This window comes from Colossoma macropomum, unplaced genomic scaffold (genome assembly GCF_904425465.1).
Source record: "Colossoma macropomum unplaced genomic scaffold, Colossoma_macropomum, whole genome shotgun sequence".
In the NCBI taxonomy this organism is placed as follows: Eukaryota; Metazoa; Chordata; class Actinopteri; order Characiformes; family Serrasalmidae; genus Colossoma; species Colossoma macropomum.
The window spans coordinates 19043703-19056044 of NW_023494810.1; the positions used below are offsets into that span (position 1 = coordinate 19043703).

Sequence of the window (12342 nt, forward strand, 5' to 3'; positions counted from 1 at the left end):
TATTAAACATGTCTTGGCTGGTCATCTATGCCTGGTGTAAGCGGGAAATTAAAATTTTCACCAAACTAACATGAAATGGGTAGGAGAGTGGATACCCATACCCTGGTTGAAACCAAAAGCATTTAAAGATTTTTGTAGAATTCTTTTTTTGCCTATAGATATGTATGTACGTCAAATTATTACGTTTACTCTGTACCTATTGTTTTGAGCTTATATACACATATCCAGTCACACTACACTGTAAAAAGTTGCTTGGGCAACACTTTGCGCAGAATTTCCCCCAATTTTTCCTTGTACACTCAACTTTTCTAAATTACTAGTTATACTGACAGACATTTTTTTTGTAAATACCAAAAGAAATATTTAGTTGAGCTATCATGAGAACATTTATGGTACTCATAAGTATAACTAGTCTTGAGCAAAGGTCTCTGAGTTGGACTAACTTTTATTTCTTTGTTTACCGAACAAAAAAAATAGGTTATGTTAGGTTATGTAACTATTACATTCTCGCTCACTAAACAAAGTTTTCTGAAGTTAACTTAAAATATTCTTTGGAAATCAGTACTAAGGAACATTAAGTCGTGTCATTAAACTTAAAGAACACAGTTAGTGTCCAGCTCTACAGTAAAATGTATCTAAACGTGAAAAGAAATAGAAGAGGCAGTAAAACACAGGTGATCACAGCTGAGCAATCAAATGTCTGCCACAGTTCTAAGAAAATAGTGTCATACAATAAGCCACTATGTACTGTATCATGTCTTGTAAATGTAACAATTCTTAAAGCTCACCTGTGCTCACCAATATGTGGACATGAACGGATTACACCAGAAAGTGTTTTGCTTTGCTAAAGCAATTGCTTTAATTGTTAGAACAAGATATACAGAACTTACAGTTCAGACAAAATGAGTGGAATGACAATCACCTAAAGAGACAGTTACGATGGTGATAACCAAGAATTACAAATTAAATTGGCAGTACACCGCTGTACCTGATATTATGTATACACTCACTGGCCACTTAATTATGTACAGCTACAGCTAGTATGTAAGCTCATTTTCCATTTAATTTCCAAACGTGCACTTTGTGGTTCTGCAATTGCAGATTGTAGTTGATCTGTTTCTCTACATAACTTGTTAATCCTTTCACCTTGTTCATCAATGATCAGGACCCCAACCAGGACCACCACAGAGCAGGTATTATTTTTAGTTTGTTCTCAGCGCAGCAGTGACACTGTCATGGTAGTATGCATGGTACTGGTACTAGAGAATCAAATACACAATCAAAAACACCTCGTTGTCACTGCTGCAGTGAGAATACCAAAAGGCATCCTGTGTGCAGCGTCCTGTGACCACTGATGAAGGACTAGAGAGGATGACCAACACAAACTGATCTATCGTCTCTGACTTTACATTTACAAGGTGGACCAACAAGGTAGGAGTGTCTAATAGAGTGGACACTGAGTGGCAACAGAGTTTAAAAACTCCAGCATCACTTCTGTGTCCAATACACCACCCAAATAATAGCTGCTCTGTGGAGGTCCTGGCAGGGTTCTGATCACTGAGGAACTGGATGAAAGGGGATAAAAGGTATGCAGAGATACAGATAGACTGCAGTCTTTAAGTTAGGAATACCTTAAAAATGACCAGTGAGTGCATACGTATATGTGGGGGAGAGAGACAGCAAGAGAACGAACATCTGAAGCCTAGTCCACTGTGCTAAACATACTCATACCTTAACAGACATGGGGGTTTCTGGTCAAATTCTTTGTCACTTTCAGCTTGTAAAGGTGGATTCTTCATGGCTGCATCAAAAACGAAGAAAAAGTAAGCAAGATTACTAAGAAACAGTCACCAGACAAAAGATGAGAATAATCCCAAAAGTAGACAGTATGACAAATCAGTACTAAGGAACATTAAGTCGTGTCATTAAACTTAAAGAACACAGTTAGTGTCCAGCTCTACAGTAAAATGTATCTAAACGTGAAAAGAAATAGAAGAGGCAGTAAAACACAGGTGATCACAGCTGAGCAATCAAATGTCTGCCACAGTTCTAAGAAAATAGTGTCATACAATAAGCCACTATGTACTGTATCATGTCTTGTAAATGTAACAATTCTTAAAGCTCACCTGTGCTCACCAATATGTGGACATGAACGGATTACACCAGAAAGTGTTTTGCTTTGCTAAAGCAATTGCTTTAATTGTTAGAACAAGATATACAGAACTTACAGTTCAGACAAAATGAGTGGAATGACAATCACCTAAAGAGACAGTTACGATGGTGATAACCAAGAATTACAAATTAAATTGGCAGTACACCGCTGTACCTGATATTATGTATACACTCACTGGCCACTTAATTATGTACAGCTACAGCTAGTATGTAAGCTCATTTTCCATTTAATTTCCAAACGTGCACTTTGTGGTTCTGCAATTGCAGATTGTAGTTGATCTGTTTCTCTACATAACTTGTTAATCCTTTCACCTTGTTCATCAATGATCAGGACCCCAACCAGGACCACCACAGAGCAGGTATTATTTTTAGTTTGTTCTCAGCGCAGCAGTGACACTGTCATGGTAGTATGCATGGTACTGGTACTAGAGAATCAAATACACAATCAAAAACACCTCGTTGTCACTGCTGCAGTGAGAACACCAGAAAAAAAGGCATCCTGTGTGCAGCGTCCTGTGACCACTGATGAAGGACTAGAGAGGATGACCAACACAAACTGATCTATCGTCTCTGACTTTACATTTACAAGGTGGACCAACAAGGTAGGAGTGTCTAATAGAGTGGACACTGAGTGGCAACAGAGTTTAAAAACTCCAGCATCACTTCTGTGTCCAATACACCACCCAAATAATAGCTGCTCTGTGGAGGTCCTGGCAGGGTTCTGATCACTGAGGAACTGGATGAAAGGGGATAAAAGGTATGCAGAGATACAGATAGACTGCAGTCTTTAAGTTAGGAATACCTTAAAAATGACCAGTGAGTGCATACGTATATGTGGGGGAGAGAGACAGCAAGAGAACGAACATCTGAAGCCTAGTCCACTGTGCTAAACATACTCATACCTTAACAGACATGGGGGTTTCTGGTCAAATTCTTTGTCACTTTCAGCTTGTAAAGGTGGATTCTTCATGGCTGCATCAAAAACGAAGAAAAAGTAAGCAAGATTACTAAGAAACAGTCACCAGACAAAAGATGAGAATAATCCCAAAAGTAGACAGTATGACAAATCAGTACTAAGGAACATTAAGTCGTGTCATTAAACTTAAAGAACACAGTTAGTGTCCAGCTCTACAGTAAAATGTATCTAAACGTGAAAAGAAATAGAAGAGGCAGTAAAACACAGGTGATCACAGCTGAGCAATCAAATGTCTGCCACAGTTCTAAGAAAATAGTGTCATACAATAAGCCACTATGTACTGTATCATGTCTTGTAAATGTAACAATTCTTAAAGCTCACCTGTGCTCACCAATATGTGGACATGAACGGATTACACCAGAAAGTGTTTTGCTTTGCTAAAGCAATTGCTTTAATTGTTAGAACAAGATATACAGAACTTACAGTTCAGACAAAATGAGTGGAATGACAATCACCTAAAGAGACAGTTACGATGGTGATAACCAAGAATTACAAATTAAATTGGCAGTACACCGCTGTACCTGATATTATGTATACACTCACTGGCCACTTAATTATGTACAGCTACAGCTAGTATGTAAGCTCATTTTCCATTTAATTTCCAAACGTGCACTTTGTGGTTCTGCAATTGCAGATTGTAGTTGATCTGTTTCTCTACATAACTTGTTAATCCTTTCACCTTGTTCATCAATGATCAGGACCCCAACCAGGACCACCACAGAGCAGGTATTATTTTTAGTTTGTTCTCAGCGCAGCAGTGACACTGTCATGGTAGTATGCATGGTACTGGTACTAGAGAATCAAATACACAATCAAAAACACCTCGTTGTCACTGCTGCAGTGAGAATACCAAAAAAAAACAAAAAAAAAGGCATCCTGTGTGCAGCGTCCTGTGACCACTGATGAAGGACTAGAGAGGATGACCAACACAAACTGATCTATCGTCTCTGACTTTACATTTACAAGGTGGACCAACAAGGTAGGAGTGTCTAATAGAGTGGACACTGAGTGGCAACAGAGTTTAAAAACTCCAGCATCACTTCTGTGTCCAATACACCACCCAAATAATAGCTGCTCTGTGGAGGTCCTGGCAGGGTTCTGATCACTGAGGAACTGGATGAAAGGGGATAAAAGGTATGCAGAGATACAGATAGACTGCAGTCTTTAAGTTAGGAATACCTTAAAAATGACCAGTGAGTGCATACGTATATGTGGGGGAGAGAGACAGCAAGAGAACGAACATCTGAAGCCTAGTCCACTGTGCTAAACATACTCATACCTTAACAGACATGGGGGTTTCTGGTCAAATTCTTTGTCACTTTCAGCTTGTAAAGGTGGATTCTTCATGGCTGCATCAAAAACGAAGAAAAAGTAAGCAAGATTACTAAGAAACAGTCACCAGACAAAAGATGAGAATAATCCCAAAAGTAGACAGTATGACAAATCAGTACTAAGGAACATTAAGTCGTGTCATTAAACTTAAAGAACACAGTTAGTGTCCAGCTCTACAGTAAAATGTATCTAAACGTGAAAAGAAATAGAAGAGGCAGTAAAACACAGGTGATCACAGCTGAGCAATCAAATGTCTGCCACAGTTCTAAGAAAATAGTGTCATACAATAAGCCACTATGTACTGTATCATGTCTTGTAAATGTAACAATTCTTAAAGCTCACCTGTGCTCACCAATATGTGGACATGAACGGATTACACCAGAAAGTGTTTTGCTTTGCTAAAGCAATTGCTTTAATTGTTAGAACAAGATATACAGAACTTACAGTTCAGACAAAATGAGTGGAATGACAATCACCTAAAGAGACAGTTACGATGGTGATAACCAAGAATTACAAATTAAATTGGCAGTACACCGCTGTACCTGATATTATGTATACACTCACTGGCCACTTAATTATGTACAGCTACAGCTAGTATGTAAGCTCATTTTCCATTTAATTTCCAAACGTGCACTTTGTGGTTCTGCAATTGCAGATTGTAGTTGATCTGTTTCTCTACATAACTTGTTAATCCTTTCACCTTGTTCATCAATGATCAGGACCCCAACCAGGAACACCACAGAGCAGGTATTATTTTTAGTTTGTTCTCAGCGCAGCAGTGACACTGTCATGGTAGTATGCATGGTACTGGTACTAGAGAATCAAATACACAATCAAAAACACCTCGTTGTCACTGCTGCAGTGAGAATACCAAAAAAAAACAAAACAAAAAAAAGGCATCCTGTGTGCAGCGTCCTGTGACCACTGATGAAGGACTAGAGAGGATGACCAACACAAACTGATCTATCGTCTCTGACTTTACATTTACAAGGTGGACCAACAAGGTAGGAGTGTCTAATAGAGTGGACACTGAGTGGCAACAGAGTTTAAAAACTCCAGCATCACTTCTGTGTCCAATACACCACCCAAATAATAGCTGCTCTGTGGAGGTCCTGGCAGGGTTCTGATCACTGAGGAACTGGATGAAAGGGGATAAAAGGTATGCAGAGATACAGATAGACTGCAGTCTTTAAGTTAGGAATACCTTAAAAATGACCAGTGAGTGCATACGTATATGTGGGGGAGAGAGACAGCAAGAGAACGAACATCTGAAGCCTAGTCCACTGTGCTAAACATACTCATACCTTAACAGACATGGGGGTTTCTGGTCAAATTCTTTGTCACTTTCAGCTTGTAAAGGTGGATTCTTCATGGCTGCATCAAAAACGAAGAAAAAGTAAGCAAGATTACTAAGAAACAGTCACCAGACAAAAGATGAGAATAATCCCAAAAGTAGACAGTATGACAAATCAGTACTAAGGAACATTAAGTCGTGTCATTAAACTTAAAGAACACAGTTAGTGTCCAGCTCTACAGTAAAATGTATCTAAACGTGAAAAGAAATAGAAGAGGCAGTAAAACACAGGTGATCACAGCTGAGCAATCAAATGTCTGCCACAGTTCTAAGAAAATAGTGTCATACAATAAGCCACTATGTACTGTATCATGTCTTGTAAATGTAACAATTCTTAAAGCTCACCTGTGCTCACCAATATGTGGACATGAACGGATTACACCAGAAAGTGTTTTGCTTTGCTAAAGCAATTGCTTTAATTGTTAGAACAAGATATACAGAACTTACAGTTCAGACAAAATGAGTGGAATGACAATCACCTAAAGAGACAGTTACGATGGTGATAACCAAGAATTACAAATTAAATTGGCAGTACACCGCTGTACCTGATATTATGTATACACTCACTGGCCACTTAATTATGTACAGCTACAGCTAGTATGTAAGCTCATTTTCCATTTAATTTCCAAACGTGCACTTTGTGGTTCTGCAATTGCAGATTGTAGTTGATCTGTTTCTCTACATAACTTGTTAATCCTTTCACCTTGTTCATCAATGATCAGGACCCCAACCAGGACCACCACAGAGCAGGTATTATTTTTAGTTTGTTCTCAGCGCAGCAGTGACACTGTCATGGTAGTATGCATGGTACTGGTACTAGAGAATCAAATACACAATCAAAAACACCTCGTTGTCACTGCTGCAGTGAGAATACCAGAAAAAAAGGCATCCTGTGTGCAGCGTCCTGTGACCACTGATGAAGGACTAGAGAGGATGACCAACACAAACTGATCTATCGTCTCTGACTTTACATTTACAAGGTGGACCAACAAGGTAGGAGTGTCTAATAGAGTGGACACTGAGTGGCAACAGAGTTTAAAAACTCCAGCATCACTTCTGTGTCCAATACACCACCCAAATAATAGCTGCTCTGTGGAGGTCCTGGCAGGGTTCTGATCACTGAGGAACTGGATGAAAGGGGATAAAAGGTATGCAGAGATACAGATAGACTGCAGTCTTTAAGTTAGGAATACCTTAAAAATGACCAGTGAGTGCATACGTATATGTGGGGGAGAGAGACAGCAAGAGAACGAACATCTGAAGCCTAGTCCACTGTGCTAAACATACTCATACCTTAACAGACATGGGGGTTTCTGGTCAAATTCTTTGTCACTTTCAGCTTGTAAAGGTGGATTCTTCATGGCTGCATCAAAAACGAAGAAAAAGTAAGCAAGATTACTAAGAAACAGTCACCAGACAAAAGATGAGAATAATCCCAAAAGTAGACAGTATGACAAATCAGTACTAAGGAACATTAAGTCGTGTCATGAAACTTAAAGAACACAGTTAGTGTCCAGCTCTACAGTAAAATGTATCTAAACGTGAAAAGAAATAGAAGAGGCAGTAAAACACAGGTGATCACAGCTGAGCAATCAAATGTCTGCCACAGTTCTAAGAAAATAGTGTCATACAATAAGCCACTATGTACTGTATCATGTCTTGTAAATGTAACAATTCTTAAAGCTCACCTGTGCTCACCAATATGTGGACATGAACGGATTACACCAGAAAGTGTTTTGCTTTGCTAAAGCAATTGCTTTAATTGTTAGAACAAGATATACAGAACTTACAGTTCAGACAAAATGAGTGGAATGACAATCACCTAAAGAGACAGTTACGATGGTGATAACCAAGAATTACAAATTAAATTGGCAGTACACCGCTGTACCTGATATTATGTATACACTCACTGGCCACTTAATTATGTACAGCTACAGCTAGTATGTAAGCTCATTTTCCATTTAATTTCCAAACGTGCACTTTGTGGTTCTGCAATTGCAGATTGTAGTTGATCTGTTTCTCTACATAACTTGTTAATCCTTTCACCTTGTTCATCAATGATCAGGACCCCAACCAGGACCACCACAGAGCAGGTATTATTTTTAGTTTGTTCTCAGCGCAGCAGTGACACTGTCATGGTAGTATGCATGGTACTGGTACTAGAGAATCAAATACACAATCAAAAACACCTCGTTGTCACTGCTGCAGTGAGAATACCAGAAAAAAAGGCATCCTGTGTGCAGCGTCCTGTGACCACTGATGAAGGACTAGAGAGGATGACCAACACAAACTGATCTATCGTCTCTGACTTTACATTTACAAGGTGGACCAACAAGGTAGGAGTGTCTAATAGAGTGGACACTGAGTGGCAACAGAGTTTAAAAACTCCAGCATCACTTCTGTGTCCAATACACCACCCAAATAATAGCTGCTCTGTGGAGGTCCTGGCAGGGTTCTGATCACTGAGGAACTGGATGAAAGGGGATAAAAGGTATGCAGAGATACAGATAGACTGCAGTCTTTAAGTTAGGAATACCTTAAAAATGACCAGTGAGTGCATACGTATATGTGGGGGAGAGAGACAGCAAGAGAACGAACATCTGAAGCCTAGTCCACTGTGCTAAACATACTCATACCTTAACAGACATGGGGGTTTCTGGTCAAATTCTTTGTCACTTTCAGCTTGTAAAGGTGGATTCTTCATGGCTGCATCAAAAACGAAGAAAAAGTAAGCAAGATTACTAAGAAACAGTCACCAGACAAAAGATGAGAATAATCCCAAAAGTAGACAGTATGACAAATCAGTACTAAGGAACATTAAGTCGTGTCATTAAACTTAAAGAACACAGTTAGTGTCCAGCTCTACAGTAAAATGTATCTAAACGTGAAAAGAAATAGAAGAGGCAGTAAAACACAGGTGATCACAGCTGAGCAATCAAATGTCTGCCACAGTTCTAAGAAAATAGTGTCATACAATAAGCCACTATGTACTGTATCATGTCTTGTAAATGTAACAATTCTTAAAGCTCACCTGTGCTCACCAATATGTGGACATGAACGGATTACACCAGAAAGTGTTTTGCTTTGCTAAAGCAATTGCTTTAATTGTTAGAACAAGATATACAGAACTTACAGTTCAGACAAAATGAGTGGAATGACAATCACCTAAAGAGACAGTTACGATGGTGATAACCAAGAATTACAAATTAAATTGGCAGTACACCGCTGTACCTGATATTATGTATACACTCACTGGCCACTTAATTATGTACAGCTACAGCTAGTATGTAAGCTCATTTTCCATTTAATTTCCAAACGTGCACTTTGTGGTTCTGCAATTGCAGATTGTAGTTGATCTGTTTCTCTACATAACTTGTTAATCCTTTCACCTTGTTCATCAATGATCAGGACCCCAACCAGGACCACCACAGAGCAGGTATTATTTTTAGTTTGTTCTCAGCGCAGCAGTGACACTGTCATGGTAGTATGCATGGTACTGGTACTAGAGAATCAAATACACAATCAAAAACACCTCGTTGTCACTGCTGCAGTTTGAGAACACCAGAAAAAAAGGCATCCTGTGTGCAGCGTCCTGTGACCACTGATGAAGGACTAGAGAGGATGACCAACACAAACTGATCTATCGTCTCTGACTTTACATTTACAAGGTGGACCAACAAGGTAGGAGTGTCTAATAGAGTGGACACTGAGTGGCAACAGAGTTTAAAAACTCCAGCATCACTTCTGTGTCCAATACACCACCCAAATAATAGCTGCTCTGTGGAGGTCCTGGCAGGGTTCTGATCACTGAGGAACTGGATGAAAGGGGATAAAAGGTATGCAGAGATACAGATAGACTGCAGTCTTTAAGTTAGGAATACCTTAAAAATGACCAGTGAGTGCATACGTATATGTGGGGGAGAGAGACAGCAAGAGAACGAACATCTGAAGCCTAGTCCACTGTGCTAAACATACTCATACCTTAACAGACATGGGGGTTTCTGGTCAAATTCTTTGTCACTTTCAGCTTGTAAAGGTGGATTCTTCATGGCTGCATCAAAAACGAAGAAAAAGTAAGCAAGATTACTAAGAAACAGTCACCAGACAAAAGATGAGAATAATCCCAAAAGTAGACAGTATGACAAATCAGTACTAAGGAACATTAAGTCGTGTCATTAAACTTAAAGAACACAGTTAGTGTCCAGCTCTACAGTAAAATGTATCTAAACGTGAAAAGAAATAGAAGAGGCAGTAAAACACAGGTGATCACAGCTGAGCAATCAAATGTCTGCCACAGTTCTAAGAAAATAGTGTCATACAATAAGCCACTATGTACTGTATCATGTCTTGTAAATGTAACAATTCTTAAAGCTCACCTGTGCTCACCAATATGTGGACATGAACGGATTACACCAGAAAGTGTTTTGCTTTGCTAAAGCAATTGCTTTAATTGTTAGAACAAGATATACAGAACTTACAGTTCAGACAAAATGAGTGGAATGACAATCACCTAAAGAGACAGTTACGATGGTGATAACCAAGAATTACAAATTAAATTGGCAGTACACCGCTGTACCTGATATTATGTATACACTCACTGGCCACTTAATTATGTACAGCTACAGCTAGTATGTAAGCTCATTTTCCATTTAATTTCCAAACGTGCACTTTGTGGTTCTGCAATTGCAGATTGTAGTTGATCTGTTTCTCTACATAACTTGTTAATCCTTTCACCTTGTTCATCAATGATCAGGACCCCAACCAGGACCACCACAGAGCAGGTATTATTTTTAGTTTGTTCTCAGCGCAGCAGTGACACTGTCATGGTAGTATGCATGGTACTGGTACTAGAGAATCAAATACACAATCAAAAACACCTCGTTGTCACTGCTGCAGTGAGAATACCAAAAAAAAACAAAAAAAAAGGCATCCTGTGTGCAGCGTCCTGTGACCACTGATGAAGGACTAGAGAGGATGACCAACACAAACTGATCTATCGTCTCTGACTTTACATTTACAAGGTGGACCAACAAGGTAGGAGTGTCTAATAGAGTGGACACTGAGTGGCAACAGAGTTTAAAAACTCCAGCATCACTTCTGTGTCCAATACACCACCCAAATAATAGCTGCTCTGTGGAGGTCCTGGCAGGGTTCTGATCACTGAGGAACTGGATGAAAGGGGATAAAAGGTATGCAGAGATACAGATAGACTGCAGTCTTTAAGTTAGGAATACCTTAAAAATGACCAGTGAGTGCATACGTATATGTGGGGGAGAGAGACAGCAAGAGAACGAACATCTGAAGCCTAGTCCACTGTGCTAAACATACTCATACCTTAACAGACATGGGGGTTTCTGGTCAAATTCTTTGTCACTTTCAGCTTGTAAAGGTGGATTCTTCATGGCTGCATCAAAAACGAAGAAAAAGTAAGCAAGATTACTAAGAAACAGTCACCAGACAAAAGATGAGAATAATCCCAAAAGTAGACAGTATGACAAATCAGTACTAAGGAACATTAAGTCGTGTCATTAAACTTAAAGAACACAGTTAGTGTCCAGCTCTACAGTAAAATGTATCTAAACGTGAAAAGAAATAGAAGAGGCAGTAAAACACAGGTGATCACAGCTGAGCAATCAAATGTCTGCCACAGTTCTAAGAAAATAGTGTCATACAATAAGCCACTATGTACTGTATCATGTCTTGTAAATGTAACAATTCTTAAAGCTCACCTGTGCTCACCAATATGTGGACATGAACGGATTACACCAGAAAGTGTTTTGCTTTGCTAAAGCAATTGCTTTAATTGTTACAACAAGATATACAGAACTTACAGTTCAGACAAAATGAGTGGAATGACAATCACCTAAAGAGACAGTTTCGATGGTGATAACCAAGAATTACAAATTAAATTGGCAGTACACCGCTGTACCTGATATTATGTATACACTCACTGGCCACTTAATTATGTACAGCTACAGCTAGTATGTAAGCTCATTTTCCATTTAATTTCCAAACGTGCACTTTGTGGTTCTGCAATTGCAGATTGTAGTTGATCTGTTTCTCTACATAACTTGTTAATCCTTTCACCTTGTTCATCAATGATCAGGACCCCAACCAGGACCACCACAGAGCAGGTATTATTTTTAGTTTGTTCTCAGCGCAGCAGTGACACTGTCATGGTAGTATGCATGGTACTGGTACTAGAGAATCAAATACACAATCAAAAACACCTCGTTGTCACTACTGCAGTGAGAATACCAAAAAAACAACAAAAAAAAAGGCATCCTGTGTGCAGCGTCCTGTGACCACTAAAAAGATGTAATAAAAGATGTAATAAAACATATAATGAAATATGTACTAATTATATGAAAAGCAATATTATTAACGATACTATAAGTGAAAGCACCTGGGACAAGCTCTAGGTCCTGATCGGTAGAGAACCATAAAGTTGGCCTTAGGAAGAGAGAACATTTGGTAAAGTTTTAAAAGGCTAACTTCAACAACTAAA

General features: G+C 39.1%; 1 long non-coding RNA gene across 1 annotated transcript; it reads right to left on the minus strand.

Annotated features, from left to right (window-relative positions):
* Positions 1–253: 253 nt before the first annotated feature.
* LOC118799769 lies at positions 254–12136 on the minus strand. The gene is made up of 8 exons (XR_005006134.1): positions 11169–12136; positions 9816–9885; positions 8471–8540; positions 7128–7197; positions 5785–5854; positions 4428–4497; positions 3075–3144; positions 254–1801 (listed from the first exon to the last, which is right to left on the minus strand). It is a non-coding gene; the product is annotated as an uncharacterized LOC118799769 (long non-coding RNA).
* Positions 12137–12342: the final 206 nt, after the last annotated feature.